At 45.6% G+C, this 24,213-nt stretch overlaps 1 protein-coding gene across 2 annotated transcripts in view; it reads left to right on the forward strand.

Moving 5' to 3' along the window:
• Ptpre (protein tyrosine phosphatase receptor type E) overlaps positions 1-24,213 on the forward strand; it is a 145,277-nt gene that overhangs the window by 61,818 nt on the left and 59,246 nt on the right. The window contains exons 2-3 of one of the 2 annotated variants that reach the window (XM_060381450.1): positions 1,073-1,095; positions 5,681-5,747. The gene's annotated coding sequence lies outside the window, so the exon portion shown is untranslated. The remainder of the gene's footprint in view (positions 1-1,072; positions 1,096-5,680; positions 5,748-24,213) is intronic. The other variant, XM_021636784.2, reaches the window with a different exon arrangement.

Raw genomic sequence — 24,213 nt, forward strand, 5'->3', positions numbered from 1 at the left:
AGAAACATTATTCTCAATGAAAGAACCATGTTATGAAAAGCCACATGTAGTATGAGTTCATGTCTACAAAATGCCCAGAAAAGGGAAATCCAAAGAAAGTGGATGAGTGGTCGTCAGGAGGCCAGAGCGAGGATAGGGTGGTGGATAGTGAACTCATGAGCGTGTGTTTTCTTTTTGGATGGTGAAAATAACCTGATAATAGATTCGTAAGTCTTTTTGTTCATTTGTTTTTTTGAGACAGGGTTTTTCTTTGTAGCCTTGGCTGTCCTGGATTTACTTTGTAGACCAGGCTGGCCTTGAACTCACATAGATCCCAGTGCCTCTGCCTCCCTGAGTGCTTGGATTAAAGGCATGCACCTGCCACACCCAGCTGTGAAAGTCTTTTTTAAAATTAATTTTCATTCCAATGTGTATGGATGTTTTTCCTGCATGTATGTCTGTGTACCACATGTATGCAGGACCTGAGGGGACCTATAGAGATTGACATATCCCCTGGAACTAGAGTAACAGATGGTTGTGATTCAAACCCTAGTCCTCTGCAAAAGCAGCAAGCTCATCTCTCCAGCCTCTTACACTGGGTTTTAATGAGGGTTATTAAATTCCTGAGTGTACTATAAACCACTAAATTGTACATTTTGAGCAGAAAAAATCTTATACATGTGAATTACACCTTAATAATGCATTTACGACAAAAGAGATGAGTGAAAAGGCTGCTTCTAGCCTGGAAGACTTTTCCAGGGAAGATGAGGGGAATGCTTTGGGTGGGAGTTTTACAGTTCTCATTAGGGGCAGCAACCCATGCAAGTCCTTGGGGATTGGGTGTCAAACACTCAGACCCTGGGCAGCCACATTCCACCCTCAACTGGCTGCCAGAGAGCAAGGGAGGCTTTGGTGTAGTTCATAGGTGTTGAAAGCCTGTGGATGTAGAAAAAAAAAAGTTACCATCAAGATAAAGAAGTCTGAATAAATAAATGGGTGTTAGCAACTAGTACTGTTGGAAATAGGAGACTTAAATGAGCAATCAACACTGTTACTAGAAAACTAATGCCTTTTTTTCTTCTTTCTCTTTCAGACTATAGCCCTCATTTTCCTTCGGTGAGTACGTAACTTTCTAAAAATTTTTTCTAATGTATGATTAGTTAGCTGAAAATGTCTAGGATTTAATTGTTCTATAAGGCTTATCTTGTTGAGAAACAGGCCATATGGCCAGAGGATGACATGCAAATTTAGTGCCTTAACTTGCTCAATGGGTCACATTACACTTCTCGTTTGGTTTTGTTGTTGTTGTTGGTTTTTTTTTTTTAACCTCCTGGCATTTGAAATATAGCTCAGCCACTCAATGTCCTGAAATATATTGTTGAGAGCAGTTCCCACGTGCTTTCCGTTCTCTGTCCTGTTTCTTTCTCAAGGGCCTTGCCTTATCTCAGTGGCACACATCCAACAACCATTAGGGTGCATGATGACCTGGTGGGAATTCCTTCTTATAAGCAGATCTGCTGCCATGTGGGAAACTGCTAAGAAGGTGCTTTTTTGAATGGCAGTTTTGTTAAAAAGCAAGCAAACAAACAAACAAATGCATCAGTGTCATTAGATCTTGTGTTTTACACTTTCGGGGTCCAGGTAACTGCCAAATTTCATGTCTTTGATGCCTGTAAGAAAATACAGCCTTAAATGTATAGCCCACATCTTGTTTTGCTTTGTCTTGTTTCAGACAGGCTCTCACTGTGTTGCCAGATCTGGCCTCAAACTCATGATCCTTTTGCTTTGGCATCCTTAGTGATGTGATTCCAGGTCTATACCACCACTGCCTGCTTCATATCCTTTTTCAAAAACATGCTATTCCTCTTTTCAAAAGAAAGGAAGGAAGCAGAGTCTGAGAGGTTGTTTTGTTTGTTTGCTTGCTTGCTTGTTGAGACAAGGTCTCTGTCTGTAGGTCTGGCTGGCCTAGAAGTCACTATGTAGACTTTGCTGGCCTCAAATTCACATGAACCTCCTGCCTCTGCCTCCTGTGTATTGAGATTTAGGGCATGTTCCACCAAGACCCAAAGTGTCTGAGTTTTGAAATGGCCTCAGTGTGGTCACAAGAAGAGAAGGGAATGCTTAGCCACATGCTGCCCTTAATGGGCATCTCCAGGGTGTCAACTAGGAAGTTCTATTCCCTGGATGCACAGCCGCCTTTGAAATGTGCTTTCAAGTGGGACAAGCTGCCATATACCTGTAACCCCAGGGCTTCTGAGGTGGAGGCAAGACGTTCTGGAGTTCCAGGCTAGCCTGGTCAACATGAGACCCTGTCTCAAAGGACAAAACAACAACAACAATAAACTTTTACTGTGTTCTAGACCTTAAGGTTGGTAGGTTGGTTCTTTCACCTGGCAGGCATCCAGTGTTAAGCAAGGAGCCTTTCATGGTGTTTCTTCACCTGAATGTAAATGAGTATGGTTGCGCCTGATTTTATCAAAGGCAGGTTAAATGCATTGCTATTTCTCTATATTTTGTAAAGGTGGCCCAATGATAATCAAGACTTTATCAAGATAAGGAAGAAGGAAGCCTTTGTTTGTACATTCTGAGTTTTATGGGCCTGTTATCTGTTACGTAGTTGTTAGATGTCACCAATATGAGTGGCATCCAGCTCTGCTTGGGCAAATGTCTACAGTGGGAACAAAGGGGAGGCTCATTACTGGAATAATTTCTGTGGGATAAAGGTTTAATTGCAAGTCAGCAATCCCTATTGTCTTGGGACCCAAGCCAGCAGTGTTGGCTTGTGAGTGTTGGCGTGAGTGCACTTTAAGCATGACACTGTGGATTTGAGCATTTTGTTTTGTTTTTAATGTGCCTGCCATGCTGGAGTGAAGTGTCCATAGGTCAGGCCCCATGAATTTATCTTCTGAAACACAGGACACAGACCCTGGTTGGTTATAAGCACGTGACCTTTGTGCTCCTTGGCACTTCACCCTGGCCTGGCTTGTCCAGAGCCAGCCTTCCTTCCTCCCATTCTAGGATTTCCTAGCCTCCTGGTCCATTGCCCTGATGCCCATCAGTGATCCAGCAGCTGTCCCAAATGAGTGATCCTGTGACAGCTGCTTGCCTGGCCTCTGCGTCCCTTCCCCCAAAACCATGTTTTAAACCCAGCAAAGAGGTTTGGAAGCCAGTGCCCTGCCCAACAATGCTGAAGTGGCTTCTGTGTGTCTGTGTTTCCAATGGGGATCTGTGATATCCTGCCAGCAGCTCCAATCCTCTTGGCTCTGACCTTTGCCTCTGTGTCCGTTCTGCTTTAGTCAGCCACTCACTCAGTTCCTGGCTTTTAAAATGTGGGGCTGGGAAATGGCTCTGTAGTCACAGCCTTTCTGTGCATGCTGGGGAGCCTGAGTTCCAAGCCCCAGCGCCTACAGAAAAAGCCAAGCGTAGAGGTGAAGGCCTGCAGCCTGGAGCGGGCTGGGGGTCATGAGGGCTAGTGGCCAGCCAGTGCAGCGAAATGCCAGCAAGCCCCAGGTCCAATGAGAGACCTTCATTTAAAAGAGAAGTGATTAAGGAAGACATCCCAAAGTCAGCCTTTAGTCTCCATGCTTGCCAGCAAAGGCAAGTGCACTAGCATGAACACACCACACACCACACACACACACACACACACACACACACACACACTCACACACAAATCTCACAAATCTGCTCTTGACTTCAGGAAACGTTCTCTTTGACAGGAGGACTATTTGAGGAGTAGACAAGGTAGCCTGTTTTGCCTCCATTAGGAATCTGCCTCCTGCACTGTAGGTAAGATTCTCTGGCCTGTTTTGTTTTCGTTGGCAAACATTTGAGAGTAGGCACAGAGCAGGATTTCAGTTGATAGTCAGAGAATTATTTCTAACTTCTGGCCTCTGATAATGGCTTTTGGGTGACTTGTAACTTCGGACAGTCTGCTTGAACAGTGCAGGTATGCTCCCTGAGGTTGGAAAATGTCACAAGGCCTCATCCATGCTTTGTGGGATGGCTGCATAGAAGCCAGGCCAGCAGCCCTAACAGAATAGACACACCAGCTCCAGCAAACCTCCTTTCTTCTGCCAGCTTTGCCCAGGAGGATAGGGATATTTAAGTGTGCTATGCCCCAGCAAAGTTCATAAACACCAGCTATTCTGACCACTGCTGCTTCCATATTAATGTCATCACAGAATCAAAGCAGCAGTTTCCATCTTCTAAAGAGCCTTGGTATGTGTAGGCACCATACTTTATGTCAAAAGGCCTTCACTTTGTTGGCATCATCCTTGAATTTCCATTAAAAAAAAGAAACTATTCTAATACCGGCTTTCAAAAAAGAAAGCCAGTATTTGGGAAGAGTCTTTTAAGCAAGGTTACCCCTTTTCTTTTGGTGTTTAACAATAAACTTAATAAAGTTCTTACTGTGCAAATGGGAAGAGCTGAGTTCGGGTCCTAACAAGCATATGAAAAGCTGGGAGTGGAGCTTGAAATCCCAACACTGGGGAGGGAAAGACAAGCCAAACCCTGGGGACTCAGTAGTCAGCTGCCCTAGGCAAAGCAGTGAGCTCCTGGCTCAGTGCGGGATCCTTTCCAAGCAAAAGGCAGAGAGCAATAGAAGAAGGCACCTGATGTAAACCTCTGGCCTCTTCATAGGCTCACACACATGCTCATGCACCCATGAACTGATACACACACATAGACCCCACACACACACACACAAGACAAAGGACAAAAGAATAGACTGGTAGAAGTAATTCTTTCATCCTTATCTGTGACCAAATGTCTTTCATCTGTCACAGCTGGGTGGGTTCCTGTGGCCTAGAATCTAATGCAGTGGAATGTGAGAGCTAAGAATTTATGAGAGACAAATAATTAAGGCTTACATACATTCTCCAGACTCAAGGAGTGTCTCTGTTTTAAGACCTGAGGATGGCCATGACCAAGTGAAAATAAATATTGGCTCATGGAAATACCAAGGCGATGAAACAGCTGGGCATTCACCAGCTCACCCTCACTGATCTGTGCCTCATCCCCTCCCATTTCAAATCATGTTTAGTTTCTCCTCTGAGTCAATGCTTTTTGGTGGTTTTGGTGTAAATAGCCATGACAGCAGGACAATAACCTGAGATCTTCAAAGACTAGCTCCTGCCCCTGGTCTTTGAGGTGGGAGTGCTGTTGGGTGGAAGTCTGGAGTGACTTAGGCAGGCAGAGCAGGAGCTGCATGCTCTGATCCGGACTTTGGAATCACAGGAAGGAGCAAGAGTGAGTGTGCCCTGCACAGGAAAAAGGCACAGCTCTGTGAGGTGTGTGGCCCCTGTCCCCTGTGAGCCCTTTGCATGCACTTAGGCTTTCTGTTAGTTCCTGGCTCCTTGAGCTTCCTCCCAGATTAGTGGAGCTTCTGGAAGCAATGAGCAGTTCCTTCCACTGCTGACCCCTGGAAGCCATGAAAGCCCAGAGTGCACTCTGGGAACTGAGGGTGACTCATGGCCTTCCAGTCCCATCCCCTAGGGAGCTTCCACCTTTTTTTTTTCTACAAGTGCTTCCCAGAGAAGTCTGGTAGGAAGTCTATTGTCACACAGCAAGGCAGGCAATCCCCATCAGTCACCCTTTCCACCTGGAGGGAAAAAGGAACTTCGCTTTCCATATAAACTCCTGTCTCTGTCACCACGCCCGTGGCAGACCCTGACATTCATCTCAAAATCCATTTCAGCTGACAGAGAAACATGGATTCCCCAGGGCCAGGATGGCTGCCATGCATCATCCCAGTCGGACAAGAGGTAAAGAGGGAACCCGAGGGGAGCCTTTCTTGTCATTTTGGATTTCTGTCATGCTTGCTTATCAGATAATTTCTAAAGTACCCCAAATTAATGTTAAAGAATACTATCAAGGCTAAATGAAAATCAGCAAGTACCTCTGTTAACTTTGTCCAGCCCTGTGCAGAAAAATCTGAGTTTGTTCCAGAGCCATTTTGGTCCTTCAATAGCCCCAGCTGCCAGCCATGCACTGGGCCTAGCAGTGAGCTGTGTTTGTTTTGGCCTAGAGGGGTCTGGGGGCCATCATCTCACCAGCAATCAAAGGCGAAGTTACCCTTTATGGTGACCCAAACGATTTCCACCCATTTTATCATCAGGAGGGCCTTCTTGATACCATCTTTTGGGACTTGGGAAGTGGAACTGTAATTTAAAGTGGCGCACTGAGAAAGGAGGAGAAGGTACCTGAAGCAGGGCATAGGTTTAAGACGTCTGTCTTTGGTGAAGGAGGCCAGGCCCCCATGCCCTGTGAGGTTTTTCTGTCCTTAGAACCCGGATGGTAGGAACAGATGCTATGAGCAACAACAGAAAAGCACCAGCTGCTGCTGCTGCTGCTGCTGCTGCTGCTACTTCTGCTGCTGCTGCTGCTGCTGCTGCTGCTGCTGTGTGTGTGTGTGTGTGTGTGTGTGTGTGTGTGTGTGTGTGGAGAGAGAGAGAGACAGAGAGAGAGAGACAGAGACAGAGACAGAGAGACAGAGAGATATCATTCACAGTGCAGTAGGGGGAAGAAAAATATGTATGAGTCCCATTGTGGGTATGAGTTACAGGGAGAATTCTCAGATCCACTGACCTCTGAACTAGGAACACGGTCAGGTGCCAAGTGGAAGGGCAGATACATAGTTGTGGGAACTTACTCTCATGGCATCTCTACCAACAGAGTGTGTCTCACAGCAGTTGGGACATCAAGCAACAGATTAGATGGCATCTTTTCAAAACCTGCCAATCTGAACTGACTTTTCAGAACCCAATATATTGTGAAGTTTAATACAAGGTATTTAAAATGTTATAGGAGGGATCCCCGTGGAATTGCTGAACAGAAAGGCTTAGCATTGTGGGTTCTCTGTATAGTTTAACAGAAATAAGCAAACACAAGAGGAAAGATTGGGTTTGTGCTGTTCGGTGGTGAGGGCTAATTGGTTCTCCGTGACCTTTTAAGAACATGTTGATGATACTAGAATGTTAAACTGATTCCAGACAACTCCCCAAATTGATCTACAATGAGAAACGATGCAGATAAATGAGGCAGATAAATGCAGATAAATGAGTTCATGCCTGTGATCCCAGACTGTGGGAGGCTGAGGCAGGAGGATTGCTGTGAGTTCAAGGCCAGTCTAGGCTACGTAGTGAGATGTGTGCCTGTTAAAGCTGCCACAGCTCCTAGTGGCAGATGAAAAACAACATTCCCATGTTGGTGAAAATTATTATTTGGAGATGAAGTCTTGGTCTGTTTCCTGTTTTGCTAAATGATTTAAAAATCAAATGCTTAAAGCTCAAATTTCATTTATTATAAGGTGCATCCAATATAGGACACTTGACAGTTTGTATAGCATCCTCAAATTTATTATCTCATGTGGGCCTCATACATGCTTGGAAACAGTCTAGGTGTGCTTTGCCACCTCCACCAGAACAGGCACTGCAGAGATAATCAATGAGTAAGAGCTGCACAAGTTTGAAGACCTGAGTTCAAATCCCCATTTACCACATAAAAAATCAGGTGTAGTCACATATCTGTAACCCCAGTACAGGGCAGAGACATTGCTGCCTCCACACTCAAAAAGAAACTGTCTCTGAATAAGGCAGAGAGTAGTAGAACAGAATGAATAACCTAGGCTCTCTTCTGGCCTCTGCTTCTACATCATCCACATGCACGCGCGCAAACACACACACAGACTGACTGACTGACTGACTGACGAAAAACAGACCCACGATGAAAAAGCAAGTCAACAGGACAGGCAGTAAGATCTGTGGGAGCTAGCAACCTGATAACATTATAGTTTGCATGCCCCCCCCATGTGTGTGTGTGTGTGTGTGTGTGTGTTCACATATGGTGCAGGTACCCAGGGGGGCAGAGGTGTCCCTTGTAGCTAGCTCTATAGGCAATTATGAGACATCTGACATGGGTGCTGGAAACTGCTCAGGTCCTCGGCCAGAGCAGCATTTATGCTCTTAACCCACTGAGCCCTTCCTCCAGTCCCCATATATGTTTCCTTGAACATGAACTATGTGCCCGTTTCCTATAGCAGACCAATAAATCAATCACAGAGTTGTTTGAAATCCATTAAAGAATATCAACGCATCCTTCCAGTGTCCCTCTAACTGGCAGAGTCCCTCTCTTCCTTAATCAGCAGTCAGTTCTCCTGCTCATCACCCGAGGTGAGGTCATACACGATCAAAGAAAGGATTCCATTATGAAAAATATCATTCTACAGATGTGCAAGCACACTGACAAATCAAAACGTTCTCTGCGTTGCACCTGTGGCTGGTGGGTGGATCACTGGAGTTTGGAACAACCTTGTGACCATCAAGTTGATCTTGGCCTGGGTTCCCAAAGATTTCCACGTGTTATCTGCTAACCAAATTCAGCTTTCTAATCTCTTTTCACACCCTACCCAGGTTTCCTTCCAGCACAGCCTGTCCACTCCCTCACTAATGTTTATCAGTATCTCCTGCAGGCCCAGGGTAGTATACAGTTTTTGTGGGGTTTGTTTTGTTTTTAAGTGCTGTGGGGGCCTGGGGAGAGGACTTACTCAGTATGGTGCCTACTGTGCAAACATGAAGACCTGAGTCTTTGGCACTCGTAAAAAAGCTGGTTGTGGTGGCACACAACTATAATCTGAGCAGAGACAAGAAGATTCCTGAGCCAGCCAGTCTAGACAAATCAGTGAGCCCCAGGTTCAATGAGAGACTGTGTCTCAGTAGATAGATAGATAGATAGATAGATAGATAGATAGATAGATAGATAGATAGATAAAAATAAGGTGACGCGTGATTGAGGAAGACCCTTGACCACATGAGCAGAAGCTTCCATCACACCCTCACACACATTCATGCATACCCACACTCACACAGGCGCACACACATACACGCATGAACCCCACACACACACACTCATTAAAACAAAAACAAGTGTTAGGTTCTAGGTCTGATTCAGTTTGCAAGGCTAATGTCTGAGGCCTTGCTCTAGCAGGAACGAAGGTGGGCTCTCCGCAGGGGCTTAGAGGAGACCCGGAGAAAGGCACCAGGTAAGCCAGTGCAGACAAGTTCTCTAATAATTTGGTGGTTTTGTTTGAGAGAGCCAAATGACTTAGATTTGTTTCTTTGCCCCTGTGTCACAACTTCCTATCTAAAGTGAATGACTGGGTAAGGATTTTTACAAAGGTCTCTTTAAGACAAAGTTTTGTGATAGATAGCTGGATTTGGGCTGATGGCAGAGGTCCCCAGCAGACAGCGACTGCTGTGATCAGCCATGACTGTGGACTGTGATGTTAGTCCTCTTTCCCACTGGGGTGTTGTAAATTATTATCTTTGTGTTGATAATCTGTGTTTTGACAGCAGCTGTCCTGTGGCCCTCCTTTCTGCTCACTTCTATTTGTTCCCAGTCTGTGAAAAAAAAAAAAAAAAAAGGAAACACATAAGGAAGGTTTTGTTAATGGAAAACTTTTAGTTGAAAAGCAGTCAGTTTTCTTCCCATTCTGCCTCTAACCAGCAAGAAGAAAAGGCAAATTATGGGGCTCTGTGAACTTCCACTTTACAAAGTAGACCCGGAGCTGCAGCTGGGCAGTTAAAGGTTTGCTCAGTGTGCAGAAGGTTCATGGGCTTCCGCCCCAGCAGTGCATAGCAAAAGGGTGGCTCCCCGCCGTCCTGAGGGCCAGTCTATGGAATCAGGAATCATTCTTGGAGCCCAAGGTGTTTTATTTCATCTGTTGGTGTGGCTCACTGCGAAGCCCAGTTAATATGCCTAGACACCCAGTATTGCCCTGCCCCGCCCCCAGATGATTGGTGAGTTTGGAAGAGGTCAGATTTAAAAAAAAAAAAAAGTATATTGTTGAGATGTTAGAGGTTCCTAACACACCATCAGTCCCAGGAATTTCTAGTCCACAAACCTATTTTGGCTTCCTTCCAAAATGAAGCCAGCGCTGACATTCTCTTCTGCTGTTTCCTGTTGTGGGCGGATTGATTTAATTTTTAATGAGTGATTCACTGTCCGCGGCCGTGTGTTTTCCTCCTGCCGAGCTGACTATTAAGTCATGTTTCCTTTAAAACATTATTTTTGATATCAACTGAGCAATGTGGTGCTCAGCTGTGGCGACAAAGGGACACAGTCATGTCCCTGAAGGGATGGCATTTAACCTGCCCCGGGAAATGACAGCTGCGTGACTGTGATGTTCTCTAAAGAGGAGACTACCTCTTAAACACCCAATCTGGTTCTTTTATCATAGTGTTTTTCAAAGCTGTGTAATTTTAAGAGCAGTTTTCAGGGTTTTTACTGTTAATCTGGAGACCCTTGGAAAGCCTCCTGTTAGGCATCCCTAATGGAAAGCCTGGCCGGAGCATCTGCTCCCCATGTTTGTAGCTCTTCCTCCGTGTCTGTTATTTGCCCTGTGTGTCTGCTCAGTCTGCTCTGCTAGGTCATGACACCAGAAGTACCCTGATCCTCAAGAGCAGCCCCTCTTCTCTTCGGCCCCCTCTTACCGAACTCTCACCCAATGCCACTCCTATATGAGCTTACCAAAATGTGGACCACCCTGGCTTTCTGAGGAGACTCTCCTTCCTGGTCTGAGCACTGAGGCCAGGATAAGCAGTCACAACTTTCCCCTACAGCCAAACCAGTGAGAGCCCAGCGTCATACTTAACAGTGATACCTAAGGACTTGGGAATCCATGAGGGTGATAAACGCAGCCACCGAGGGGCTCACAGAGGCAGCAGGAAGATGAACAGGACAAGTGGCCAGCTAGATGGGGTAGGTTATGAAGAAACAGTGGCAGGTGCAGCAATGAGGGCCAGTGAGATGACTCAGCAGGTAAAGCCGCTTATCTCAAAGCCTGATGAAGGGAGTTTGGTGGCACATGATCAAAGGAGGGAGCCAACTCCTCCAATTTATTTGTCTTCTGACACACACACACACACACACACACACACACACACATACCACACATACTACACTCACACACATTGATATGCATGTACACTAAATGTTTATAAAGAAGACCAGAGTAAATGTTATTAATAAGACAATTGAAAAGAAGCTATAGCTGTACTTCAGTGGAAACAATGGACCAGAAAGCAGTCTTGCTTCAGGTGAAGAGTCCTAAAACTACAAAGGGAGCAGTGGAGGGCATCCTGCTTTGAAAATGATCTGCTTTTTGTTTGTTTGGTGCTGGGGGATTGATACCAGGGCCTCACACACCCTAGGCAAGAGTTCTATTACTGAGCTCCTCCCACCATTCCCTTCCCCCAATACGCCAATCTGTCCTTGACCATGAGTCTGGGCTCAGGAGGCACTGGTGGAGAGCAGAGGAGACAGGTGTGCCTGCTGGAGCCCAGGAGACACATGTACACTCTAACAGAGAAGCAGCTGCAGCAACAAACAACCTTCCTCCCTGAGCTGATCTACCTGCATCTAAGTCCCGAAGCAGAAATCCAGATGCCTCATGGGGAAGCAAATGCTGAGTGGGAAACTTGAGGTCCTCCTAAAAAGCCTACGGAACCATGGGGACCACAACTGAATCTAGATCTGTACCACAAGCCCAAGAGACGGTTAGAAAAGCAACTGACGGGAGATTCTCTTCCACAACGCTAACCCCTGGTCAGAGAGCCACGCCTCCATTCCAGACGGCTGTTAGCAGTCACGTGGACAGCAGCCTCCATCTTTCACCCAAGTGTGCTGACCTTCTAAACTTCTTAGGGATTAGAAGTGAGACTTGTTTTATTTTGGTTGTGCTCCGGTGCACTCTCTGAATGTGTCTGTTATGCGTGTGGCTGTGTCCTTGTGATGTGTTTTTGTATTTTAATTGGAAAGCCAGTAGCCATGAGGGTTAAAGGAATGGACAACCTGCTACCTCCAACCTAGATTTGGCAAAAGACAAAGTCCTGTCAGGGATCTAAGATACAGGGCTGAATGTCTGATGTCCTCAGGCCAACAGTCAAATGTGTCCTTTAAGGTCATTGCTGAAAGAGAATGAAATACCACAGGGAGGGAGAAGGCAAACCCCAGGACATTGGCCCACTGACACGGAACCAGCAGTGCAGCTGAAGGAAATGCTTATTTTTCTATTTCCTGTTTCCTACTCCATCCACATATTCTATACTATGTGAATCATAACTTAAATCATGCTTGGTCGGATCACTGCCCCTGGGCAGAGGAACATCTATTTTATCCCGTCTGACAGTGACATGAGGGTGAGGGCCATCACTGGTGAATGAACTCATTGTCTTTGAGTCCCCAGGAGTTGCCCGGCACCTAGCAGATCTGAGAAAACTTGAAAACTAATCTGTGAATATGTGAACAAATGAGCAGACTGGCATGGGGAGAGGGCATTCTTTCCCCGGCCCAGGGCAGCACTCACCATGAATAAGGCAGGCATGCATCAAATGCCGGGTCACTTGATCAAAGAGCAGTGAAGAAAAGCTTCTTTCTTTTCTGTTTTCCCTCTGGACCCGTCCTAATCGCTTTTGTTTTATTTGTTTTACTTCTCTTTAATATCATACTCCCTCAGGCATCGGGGTACTCTCAGGCCTTAGACTTGGCAGGAGGAAGGAGGCCACACAACCTCCACTTTCCTGTGCCTGTTTTCTGCAGGGCAATTCGGGGAGGGGCAGACAGTAGAAGATGGACCACAGGGAGTGTGGACCCAGTGTGGATCAAGACATCAAGTTCCTAGAATGTGTACCACTGCCCTTTTTACCTGCAAAACACAGACTCAAAAGATAACAGATTTAGAATGGGTTTCAAAGCAACCATTCAGAGGCTTAGGCCTTCAGACAGGGCTCTCCTGAGTAGGACCAGAGGGAGTTCTCTGATCACACACCCCCTGGAGCCAGCACTGGGAGTGCAGAGTCGGGGGTCAGTTGGCTGTGTGCTCACCCATGGGGATGGTAGAAACAAGAGCACGTGTCCTTTGCAGTTAGAGTCTAGTAGCCCCGATTCCCTATCTGTTTCTGGAAAAGTCTTCCCTGTCCAGTCACACCCAAAGCCCAAGACCCAAAGCCCAGTGCTGATGCTCTGCCCCCCGACCTACCACTATCATGGAAACACATTCCACTCTTTAGACCTCCTGTATTTGTCCGTCCTTTCCTCATGAAACTACAGGACTTCAAGACAGATTTTTTTTTCTCGTTCTCTCTCTGTCTTTCTCTTACACACACACACACACACACACACACACACACACACACAGACACACAGACACCACATGCTGATGGCAATAGCATACCCAGGGAATTGGGGAAGAAAGAAAGAAAAGAAAGAAAGAAAGAAAGAAAGAAGGAAGGAAGGAAGGAAGGAAGGAAGGAAAGAAAGAAAGAAAGAAAGAAAGAAAGAAAGAAAGAAAGAAAGAAAGAAAGAAAGAAAGAAAGAAAGAAAGAAAGAAAGAAGGAAGGAAGGAAGGAAGGAAAGAAAGAAAGAAAGAAAGAGAGATTAACTAACACCTCATGTGTCTCGGGCAATTTTCAGCGGTCCTTGTCAGTACCACCTGTGACCTCTTTGGAGGATACAGCCAAGTTTACTGTGCTGTTTGTGACTTTGCAGGCCAGAGTCAGGTGGGCATGTTGATACTTCCAGGTCTCTTCACTCAATCACAAGGAAGCACCCCGCTCTGGTTTTGTGCCAGCATCCATGCCAATCAGTCCACTACTACACTTTTCAGTTCAACTTGGAGCTTTGATGCCACTTGTCTTGCCAACTCCCACTTCCACAGTTTCAAAGAGCTAATCGATGCGCCCGGTGATCAAAGCTGCTTACTAGCATTGAGCTCCTGTGTCTTGATGTGTTTAGTTGCTTGAACCTGTGTCCAAAAACAAGGCCCTGGAACCATCTGGGGGTTTCATTTAACAAAGAGAAAAAGCCTCCTCTTGGCATCAGTGCTGTGGCGTCTCTTTCCATGCTGGCAGGGTGTAGCTGCTGGCAGGAGAGGCCTCCAGCCCACGATGGCTCTAACAGCATCCAGCAAGCTCTCAACATCTCTCTTGGAGCGGAATGGTGGAGAACTACACCACTGGGCAACTGTGTGGGGAGTAACTGGAGGTGACCCCACTTTCCTGTTAGAGGGCGGAGGAGGGGGATAAGGAGGCTCAGTTTTCAAATATGGTACCCATGTTAGGTGGCTCAGAACCACCTAGAACTCTAGCTCCAAGGGATCCAGTGCCCCCTTCTGGCCTCCAAGGTTAGCTGCACTCATGTAAACACACACACACACACACACACACACACACAAGCATGCACACACGATTAAAAGTTTAATAAAATCTTTAAATAGACATTAAATGTTCAAAATGAGGTTTCAGTTATGTTCTCAAGGCCTGCATATTTTCAAGGTCATAGATGTCAAAGAGCAGCACAAAGTTGCCCATGATGGCTAATCACTGAACATGAGTTGTAGAATTGGACAGTACCCATGGCTTCCATGATTTAATTAGCACCATCTGCAATTGGTTATTTTAAGCACCTACGTGGAAACCTAGTTGCCGATGATGCTGCAACATTCGATTATTAATTTTTGAAGGTAATAACAGGTAGCTACAGGAAGCACCACCTACGTTCACTGAGTGTCAGAGGAAAATAGTCCATTTATAAACCTAATCATCCCTCTTTGCCTCCCTTAACATTCTGTCCATGTTTATCCTAGCCACGCATGCACACACTAAAAAGTTATCTTAGCTCACCTTGAACCAAATGGATTTGACCTCTATTTATAAAATGTGTCTTAGCATGAAAGAGGGAGCTTTCTTTCGGAGTTCAGCAAGCCATCCGCCTCTGGCTTGTTCCTGTGTTAGATGTCAGCCTTGGGGTGAGTCTCATTTCACTTGGAAAATTCATGTCGTGGACATCCTGTTGCCAGGAATCAGTGTGATTGACTTTTCATTTCAGAGTGATATCAAGGCCCATGTTATTCCCAGAGTGGACATAGAGTGGTGAATGATGTGTAATTATTGGGAAAGGAGTAGGTTCTTGAAGGATGTGCTGTGTTGGGAGCTTCTGTTGCCTGGCAACTTGTGACTTTACAGGTATGTCACCAAAGACATTTTAAAGGGCTAGAGACACACATGGAGACAACTGCATGTTAAGAAGAGAACCTGCTTCTACCATAGAAAGTAAACACTAAAGAACAGGTGGGGGTGGGGGCTGGGGGCAGAGTGCATGCCCAGACACAGGTGTGAAATGGGCAGGCTAGCCCCATTTTTCCCATCTTTCTAACTGTTGTGTTAAAGTCCACTCGAAATGCGCTCTCTCTCTCCCTCTCTCTTTCTCTCTTTGTCTCTGTCTCTCTGTCTGTCTTTGTCTCTCTCTCCCCATGTATGTGTGTGTGCACGCGTATGTATATATGTGTGTGTGTTTATACTTTGTGCAGATGCCTGTGCCTGAACTCGCGTGAAGGCAGGTGAATATTGAGGGGGGAGGGTGTCTATCATTCTCCACTTCCTTTCTTTTTTCTTTCCTTCTTTTCCTTTTCTTGTCTTTTGGCAGTGTCTCTCACTGAACCTGGAGCTCAGCATTTCAGCTAGACTGGCTGGTCAGGGAGCCCCAGGATTCATGTGTCTCCACCCTCCCAGCCAGCACTAGAGTTATAGACCAGCACTACGTCTGGTCTCTCTACATGGGTATTGGGATTCAAACTCAGGATCTCCTGCTTGCACAGCAAGTCATTTACTCACTGAGCCATCTCTCCAGCTTCATCAGATGCCTCCTTTCCAAGTGTAAGGTCTGCTTCTGAATATATCTGCCTATGGCTTCCCTTTGCTCTATCTGCACCACTGGAATAGAGGATAGTTTGATAAACACCTGACTGTCCAGTTCATGACCTGAGCGTCCACTTCTGTTCTCAGCCTTGCTCCCTGTCAGAAGCCGTGCTCATGAAAACACATCTAATGAGGAGGAAGGAGGCAGGCTGTTTGGCCAGATGCAGGGCTGGCGTGCTAGGCTGCTGTGAATTACTGTAAATGTATCAACCCTCATTTCTCTTTGGGGTGGATGTTGTAAGAAGTGTGTCCATTTATGAAGGCAGCCTGCATCTGAGGTCCCCACAGCATTCTTTCCTATGTGGAGAATGTTTTCTTTGTGTTTCTAAAACAACAAAACTTCTCAGTCTGCAGTTGTGCCATGGGGAGAGGACTCAGGAAAAGGATGTGAGTGACACAAAGCAAAAATAAAAGAAAGGAAGAAGGGAGAGAGAGAGAGAGAGAGAGAGAGAGAGAGAGAGAGAGAGCTCCCACAACTAAAATGATTCAAACTGGTTTAACTTAATTTCCATCAAACTTAGATTTAATGTTTTCCTTATTGGAATTCTGCTTCACAATTACCTGCTTTTTTCAAATAGCAGGTATCAAATATCCAAGCCCCACAGTATTGCTCCCTTTTTAATAACTCCTCCAGTGGGAGTAGAAGCTGGCTACTCTTCCTGATTGGCAGGAAGAGTAAAGGGAGGCTCTCAGTGGCCACTCTCAAGGTAGCTCCCCCTGCCCTCTGTAGTTGCTGTTGGGCTAAGGCATTAGAACTCTACCCAAAAGCTGAATCCCTGGGTTAGACACTCAAAGGATCAGTGTCCTAGAGTTCAAGTCCAGTTCAGCCTTTGAGTGGCTCATCTCTCAAGAAGGCAGGACACTGAAGGCTGAGAAGTACAATAATCTTCATATTTCTTAAGGTAGAGTTCTTGACACAGACTGAGGTGTGTGTGTGGGGGGGAGAGAGAGACTGAGTGCAATGGGGAAAATCAAGCCTATTCATTGAAAAGTGTTGATGTGCAATGGGGGAAGCAAGCTTATTCACTGAAGAGTGTGTGATGGGTAGTTTTAAATATTAACTTGCCACAGTTTAAAATCACTTGAGAAGAGAACCTTCATTGAAGAATTGTCTAGATTACATTGATCTGTGAGGTTTGTCTTGATTCTTAGTTGTCATAGAAGACCCAGCCCAATGTGGGTGGCACCATTCCCTAGGCTGGTCTCTGAACTGTGTAAGAGGAGAAAAGGCTATCTGAGCAAAAGAAACAAGCAGATAGCATGGGTGTTTGCTCTTCTCTGCTCTTCACTGTGGATGTGATGTTACTAGGGCCTTGAGTTTCTGCCTTAACTTTCCCTCCGTGATGGGGCTGTAACCTAGAATCGTAAGCCTAATAAGCCTTTTCTTCTTCTAAGATGCTTTTGGTCAGGGTGCTTTGTCACAGCCACAGGAATAAAACTAGAGCTGAGTGAATATGGAGGATTTTCCGACAAGAAAACACGTAGCTAGCTACTCCTTCTTATTTCATTGCTTCTCCTGTTTAAAAACTATTTCTCATATTATCAATGGTGGTGCTAATGTCCTCCCTAACCGTTTAATGCAGGGACTAAGTTGATGCACTTCAAGATGTTACTTCCTTTTCTAAGTCCCACTGCATCCATCACATTTATGCCAGCATGCACACTCATGGTCCTCTGAGCTGCCCTTCAACGCTGTGGGATGGAGCTAAGAGTCCACTTAATGATGTTGTACATGACGAAGTGTTTGTTTTCAGAAAAGCCTGTGCCATGTGAAGCAAATGGCTTGATTTAAGTGTGTGGTGTGACTGCGATTGCGAACTGAACACACAGCAGCAATACTGCAGCAATCACCATGGCAACCAGTGGAAATAATGGCCCCCTTTGGGAATAAAAGGGATCTCAGATCCCCTTGCAATCAGCGGTGTTGGTGGTTTGCAGTAGAGGTGGTTTTCAGTGATTGCTTCAGACTTCCTTTACAGACAGAAAATGAATGGGCAAGAGAATTCTCAGAAAATAAATGGATTTACAGACAACCCATGTGATAATATAAGCCATGGAGGAAAGCAAGACAGCAACTCTAGCAGCTGATGAGTAAGTGCCTGAGGCAGCCCATCCACAAGGCTGTTCCCCGGCCATTAGAAGCCTGTTCCCTGTCCCTGCCACACAGAATGATTCTGGACAACCCCTGTTGGCCTATGTGGTCACCAGAGACTTGGTACATTTTTTTTTTAATGGAGGCAGAAATACTAGTGAGCTAAAGGAAACAGAGCACATAAATATGCAGTGTCGCCATGGAGCGTGGAAAACACTCAGTGCACAGTACTTCAGATTCTCAGGATAAAATTAAAACGAGTGCCTAGATTGCTTGAAAGAATGGTAATAGTCTCTCAAAATATAAAACTATAGGATACTGGAGTGAGTGGCTCTCCTGGAAGGATTCACTGCAGGCGTCAGGGGCATCCCTGTTTCCTCTGCAAGGCCTGATGCTGCCTTAGAGCTGTCCGTTCACATTTGGGGTGTGCCAGCATTACTGCCCCAAGATGCGGTTTTCTTGTGGCATCTGAAATAAAGACCTTATCTGAAGAACGCTCCACTCTATCACAGAGGAAGAATGGCTCCCTCAGAGGAGATGGTCCAGCCTTCCAGATAGCAGGATGAGAAGTAAAATCAAGAGCTTATTTCCCATTTTACTTTAGGATGTGCTGTGGGAGAGGTGAGAGATGATTCTGATATGAGAAATTATCTCTCCAAGGCCACATCGTGCCTGGAATAGAAGTGTTTTCTAAGCTGAGGGGAGTGAGAGCTGTAAGTCAACGGATGGATGGAGAGTTTCAGTTTTGGCAAGGTGCCCCAAGCCCAAGATACTTCACTGTCTATTATCAGATCAAGCATCTGTTAAAAGTATAATCCTGATTTAAAAGTGCGCATTAAAATAAAAGGAAAAACTGCTGGATCACACTCAAGAAGAAACACTAGCCGTGTCCCTAGGAGGCTCCTAGCCTCATGTCTTCCTCACTTTGTGTGGCAGTTCAGCGGGCCTGGCACAGCAAGCATCCTTTGAAGATGAACTGTGAGTGCTGACTTTCATTTGAGAGCTGAGTCAAAACCCCAAGGGGAACCCATGACAGACCTTTTGTTGTGCTTTCTTAGTCCCTGGGGACTGTGAATCCAGCCTGTCCTGGGAATGGGGACTTCTCGAGGTCCACTCCTCTCTAAGCTTGGTAGGTAGAAAGCTTCTAACCCCACTGTTGGTGCTGTCCACTAGGGTGGCCCTGTATTTTATTTTATGGCATCTTTTCTTCTTTTTTTATTAACTTCTTTTTTTAATTAAAACTTCTTTTAAAAAATCAGTGTGATGCTGTGAGTGTTGAATTTATTTTGAAGCATTTATTTCAATAAATACTCCCTTTTGTAAGTTCTCCCTCCTGTATTTTTGCTCTAGTTTCATTTTAAGACAGGGTCTTACATATCTCTGAGTGGCCTGGAATTCACTATGTAGACCATGCTGACCTCTGTCTTCTAGGGTTCAAGGCATGCACCATCACAACCAGCCCTGGTTTCTGGTGACAGTGCAAATACCAGCAGCCAAACAGCTCCAAGGAAAATAACAAGGGGAACATCTGAAGAAAAAAAAAGAGTGTCGTGTGCCTCCATAGCCTGCTTGGGGACCCTCACATGCTTGGGAACATGGGTTTGAAGGAATGGAAGGGATTGAGTAGGTGGTATTCATAGACGTACAATACAGGTGGGAAAGGAGATTTCCAGAATGCCCCTTCCATTACTGCTTCACATTGTGAGACATATGCTTTGTTGTTGTTGTTTGTTTGTTGTTTGTTTTCCTTGGGTTTTGTTGTTTCAGGATAGAGTTTCTCTGTGTTACCTTGGCTGTTCTAGGGTCACTTTGTAGACCAGTCTGGCCTCGAATTTGCAGAGATCCACCTGCCTCTGCCTTCCCGAGTGCTGGGATTACAAGAGTGCATCATCGCACCTGGCTCAACATATGCCTTTTCAACCAGTTTTAATTGACTATCTAATGTTGGTACTCAGTAACTCAGAAACCTCACGGCAGTTCATTCACAGTTTTCATTGTGTGCAGAAGCTCAAGCTGCCCTTTGTAGCCCTCGGGTTCTGAGCACTATGCAGATAAGGCAAGCCTGTTGGTGCCTTCTTGTTCCCAGAAATTGCTATCTCACATGTAAGCAATTGCTCCTGAGCGTGAAGTGTTAAGAACCACTGTCAGCTGAGTGTTGGTGGCACACACCTTTAATCCCAGCACCTGGGAAGTAGAGGCAGGTGGATCTGTGGTCTACAGAATGAGTTCCAGGACAGCCAGAGATGCCCAGAGAAACCCTTTCTCCAGCAAACAAACAAAACAACACACATACACAAAAAAAAAACAAATGTCCATTAAGCTAAGAGGAGAGGTTTAGCCTTTTGGACAAACATATTTGGACCGAGATGAAAATGTTGAAGGTGGTCTAGGAACATGAAGTGGAATGAGACACGATTTGAAATTCCCTCACTGGAAGAGGAGGGGTTATGTTGTTGTTCATTTGGTTTTGTTGTTGTTTTGGATTTTTCTGTTTGATTTTTGGTTTGTTTTCCCTAGCTGAACTGCTTTCTCTTCCTCCTCCTACTCCCCTTCCTCCTCTTCCTTCTCTTTTTTAAAAGCATACTGCTTATGGCTTAAGACTATATTCTTTTGACTGAATAGCATGTGTTCTAACAGAAACTATTTGCAAAGTGTTCAGATTGTTTTTTAAATTGCTAATGATACTGCCATGTGGGTAAGCACAGACGGCGGCTTACCTGTGAAGTGTTTCTGGGGCTTATGAGATCAGCCTTCCTGCTGAGAATAAACACCAGGTTTCCTTTTACATGGTAGTTCCTTTAAATCAGGTTATTGGTGAACCCCAGTCTTTACCCTACAAGGCTGAGAAAGCATTACAACCTCTTGGCTCTCCACCCAAGGTCTTAGCTGTGTCCATGGTGCACTCTCAGAATCCTGCTGGAATTCATGGAGGTCGCTGTCCAGAAATACAGAACACCTGTAGTGGTATCTGTAGTTGACTTTAATGTGTGCCCTACTGTGTTGGATGTTTGCAAAGGCTGGGCAGGACAACAGGATGAGACAGGACTTCTCTTCCCTTCCTGTCAGTTTGGGATCCTTGGAAGCTGCTCTGTATTAAAGAGAAGCCTCGGGGTGTGCACACAGGAGTGTGAGTGCCGATCGCGGGTGTGAGGGTTCGAGTGTGAATGCACTGTGGTGCAGAACAGACACAACGGTGAGGGGGTGTTACATAAAAATTAGAAAGGCTTAAGAAATGTTGACAATAGCCACAGTGGAAAAAAAAAAAACAGCCACATGTCATTGGTCAGACAGGAGGCAGCTCCATGATGGTCTGTCGTGAGCTTCTGTATACATGGCCAGGGCTTCTCTTTTCTGTCCTCTACAAATAAGCTGGTGTGGAAGGGGCAGTGGGAGTCAGCGCTCCCTCTGGTTTGCTCTCCGAAGGCTGAAGGGCAGCCCTGCCCCAGCTGCTGTACCCAGCAGAGCCTGGCTGCTGGAAAGCTAGCTGTGCTGAGGGCGGAACTCCAGCTCTTGGCAGCCAAATGCTCAACAGAATGCCTCCAAAATCCATGGTGGATGTGCCCTGGATTGGAAGGGCAAGCTGTGGCTGTATAATTTGCAGCTAAGCCTGGGCTGTTCCCAAGTGCTCCATTTATCAACCTCAGGGCTATAGGAGAGTTGGGAACAGCGATGCCATCCAGAGGGCGGAATGGGGGAGGAAACTTCAAAGACTCCCATAGGTAAGGCAGCACTCTGCAAGGAAGAGTTGGTGGTGAGCATTACATTCTAGTCCCAGGGGTCCCAAAAGCTAGGGACAGGTGGGTTTGGGGCACTGCCAAGAAAAGAACTGTGCGCGCAGGGAGGGCAGCCGCCCACGCTCGCTCAGCAATTGCCCCTCTTTGGACATTCTGTGCAGCACAGGGGACATGCCCAGGCAGCTGAGTCAGTGGATGGAGATGGGTGGATGAATGGAGCTACATCAAGTCTCTCTGCAGTACTGGGGCACCCTGAGTCTCATCTCTTCACACACAGTTGAGAACATCCTCCATCCTCACGGATGAAGAAGCAGAGTGGCCTTCCAGTCGGATGCCAGGTTCCTATCCTAGCTTGACACTTCCTTGCTGAGAGGTAAAGGTGACCTCTGTAAGGTACCCTGTACTTGCCTGATGCCTCTTGCCTGGCATTCAGCGGGACACTGCCTGTGAACAGGCTCACAGTGCATGGCTCTGAGGGTGGTAGGTGAGATTGTTTGTAGTCTCCTAATGATAGTGGCTGGTAGTCGCTTTTTATTTAAAGAAAATAATTTTTAAAACTTTTTTTTCCTAATGCACTGCCAACAAGAGCACTGGAGCTGGGGAGATGGATCAGTGAGTAAAGTGCTTGCCGTGAAAGCACAAGGAACTGAGTTCAAATCCCCAGCACCTACATAAAAGTGGACTGCAGATGTAATTATAGAAGTAGGGAAGAGGAGACAGGTGGATCCCTGGGGCTCAGTGGACAGCCAGTCTAGCCTAATAAATGAGCTCCATGTTCTATGAGATGGCCTGTCTCAAAAATCAGATGTGAAATGTTTGATGATCTCTGGCCCCCACACATGTGTGCACAAATGCATACGCCATTGGACCTGAATGTACACATCCTTACATGAATGCATACATACATCATAACACCCCCAACGCACACACACAATATGAACACTGAAAGTTCTGAAGTATTCTGAGTTCTTCTTTTTTTTAAACTGTACTCTGCTCCATCTATCCTGAGAGTAGTGTGAGCTAAACAAACAAACAAACAAACAAAAACAAAAACAAAAAACAAAAAGAAAGGGGATGGATGGAGAGATGGCTTAGGGCTATGAGCACTGGTTGCTCTTGCAAAGGACCAGGGGTCTATTTCTATTTATGGTGGCTCATAAACACCTGTAACTCCTGTTCCAGGGGGATCTGATGCCTTATTTTGGCTTCTGTGGGCATTGCACTTGTATGCACACACACACATACATACACACATATGTAATTAAAATAAATATTTTTAAAAAGGAGAAAGTGACTCATCATGTTAGCAGGCAATTTTTAAAATATATCCTTTTTAACTATGTGTGTGTATGTGCGTGCGTGCACATGAGGGAGGCTGCCTGGAAAGGCCAGAAAGAACATTAGATCTCATGGAGCTGGGGTTACAGGTAGTTATACTGCCCAGTGTGGACACCAGAAACTGAGCTTGGGTCCCCTGCAAAAGCAGCCTACACTCTTAACAGCTGAGCCACCGCTGCAGCTATCTTAGCCAGCAGTTTTAAAGGTAAGCTTTGGAAGTGCTCGGAAATGAAAATACATTGTCTTCCACCCATTTTTGGCTATTCACAGGCAGACAGAGGGCTCTGGAGTCCTGCCAGCATTTTAAAATTATAGCTAAAGAAATCCCAACCTAATTGGTATAGATGTTGCCGAGCGACTTCTCATAATGTGTGCAATTTGCAATACACGCTCACCGTGTAATTTAGCACAATGGGGCCCTCGGAATGAAGGACTCATATTTAATCAAGACTTGGGATTAATATAGACAAGGACACATGTCTAGGTCCCAAGCCTTTGTAGGGATGGAGGGGGGGGATATGTGTTCTGTGAGCACTTAGAGGGAGATTCTGTAGGTTTCCAACGGCTCAATCATATCCCACAGTGTTCGTCTGATTCCTGGAGAGGAATCAGTGTTACCCACTCACCTGGAAAGGGTCTCAGTGTTTGTGTGCCTCAAGTTTCCTAGCTGAAAAATTGAGATGATCTAAATAAGGATCATAATAATACATAATAATTATATATAAATTATGTGTAATTATATAATAAATAATCATAATTAATATTTAATAATAAGGAAAAATAAGAGCCTATTAGCTCCCTGTTGTGGGAGTTGAGAAAATTGGTCAGGCACTTAGGAAGTACCACACAGCACTCAACAGGCATGTCTCACCATCGTTAATATTAGTACCCATGATATTTTTGGATCCTGAGCTAAGGAGGGTGTCCTTCATGCCAAAACAGAGTATGTGCTTGTGTTAGGCAGCTTTCCATTGCTGTGAGGAAAAAAAACCAAGGCTTTGTAAAGTACAGAGGCTTATTTTGACTTACAGTTCTGGAAATAAAATGTCTGACCATTATGGTGTGATTTGGCGATGTCTTCTCCACCGAAGGCTCCAGACTGTATCATGTCATAGTGGGAGTACCCGGCTACTTCTTTCAGTGGGCTGCCTGTCTCTCCCTGTGTTACTTTTATCTCTGCAATGACCAAATACCTGACTATAAGCAAGGATATATTTTAGATCCTTGTTCGAGGGTACAGTCCATCACTGTGGGAAAGGCCTAGGAGCATGGGACCAGCTATAAACCTGGTCCCCCTAGCAACCAGCCTTTGTTC

This window comes from Meriones unguiculatus, chromosome 1, assembly GCF_030254825.1.
Source record: "Meriones unguiculatus strain TT.TT164.6M chromosome 1, Bangor_MerUng_6.1, whole genome shotgun sequence".
Taxonomy (NCBI): domain Eukaryota; kingdom Metazoa; phylum Chordata; class Mammalia; order Rodentia; family Muridae; genus Meriones; species Meriones unguiculatus.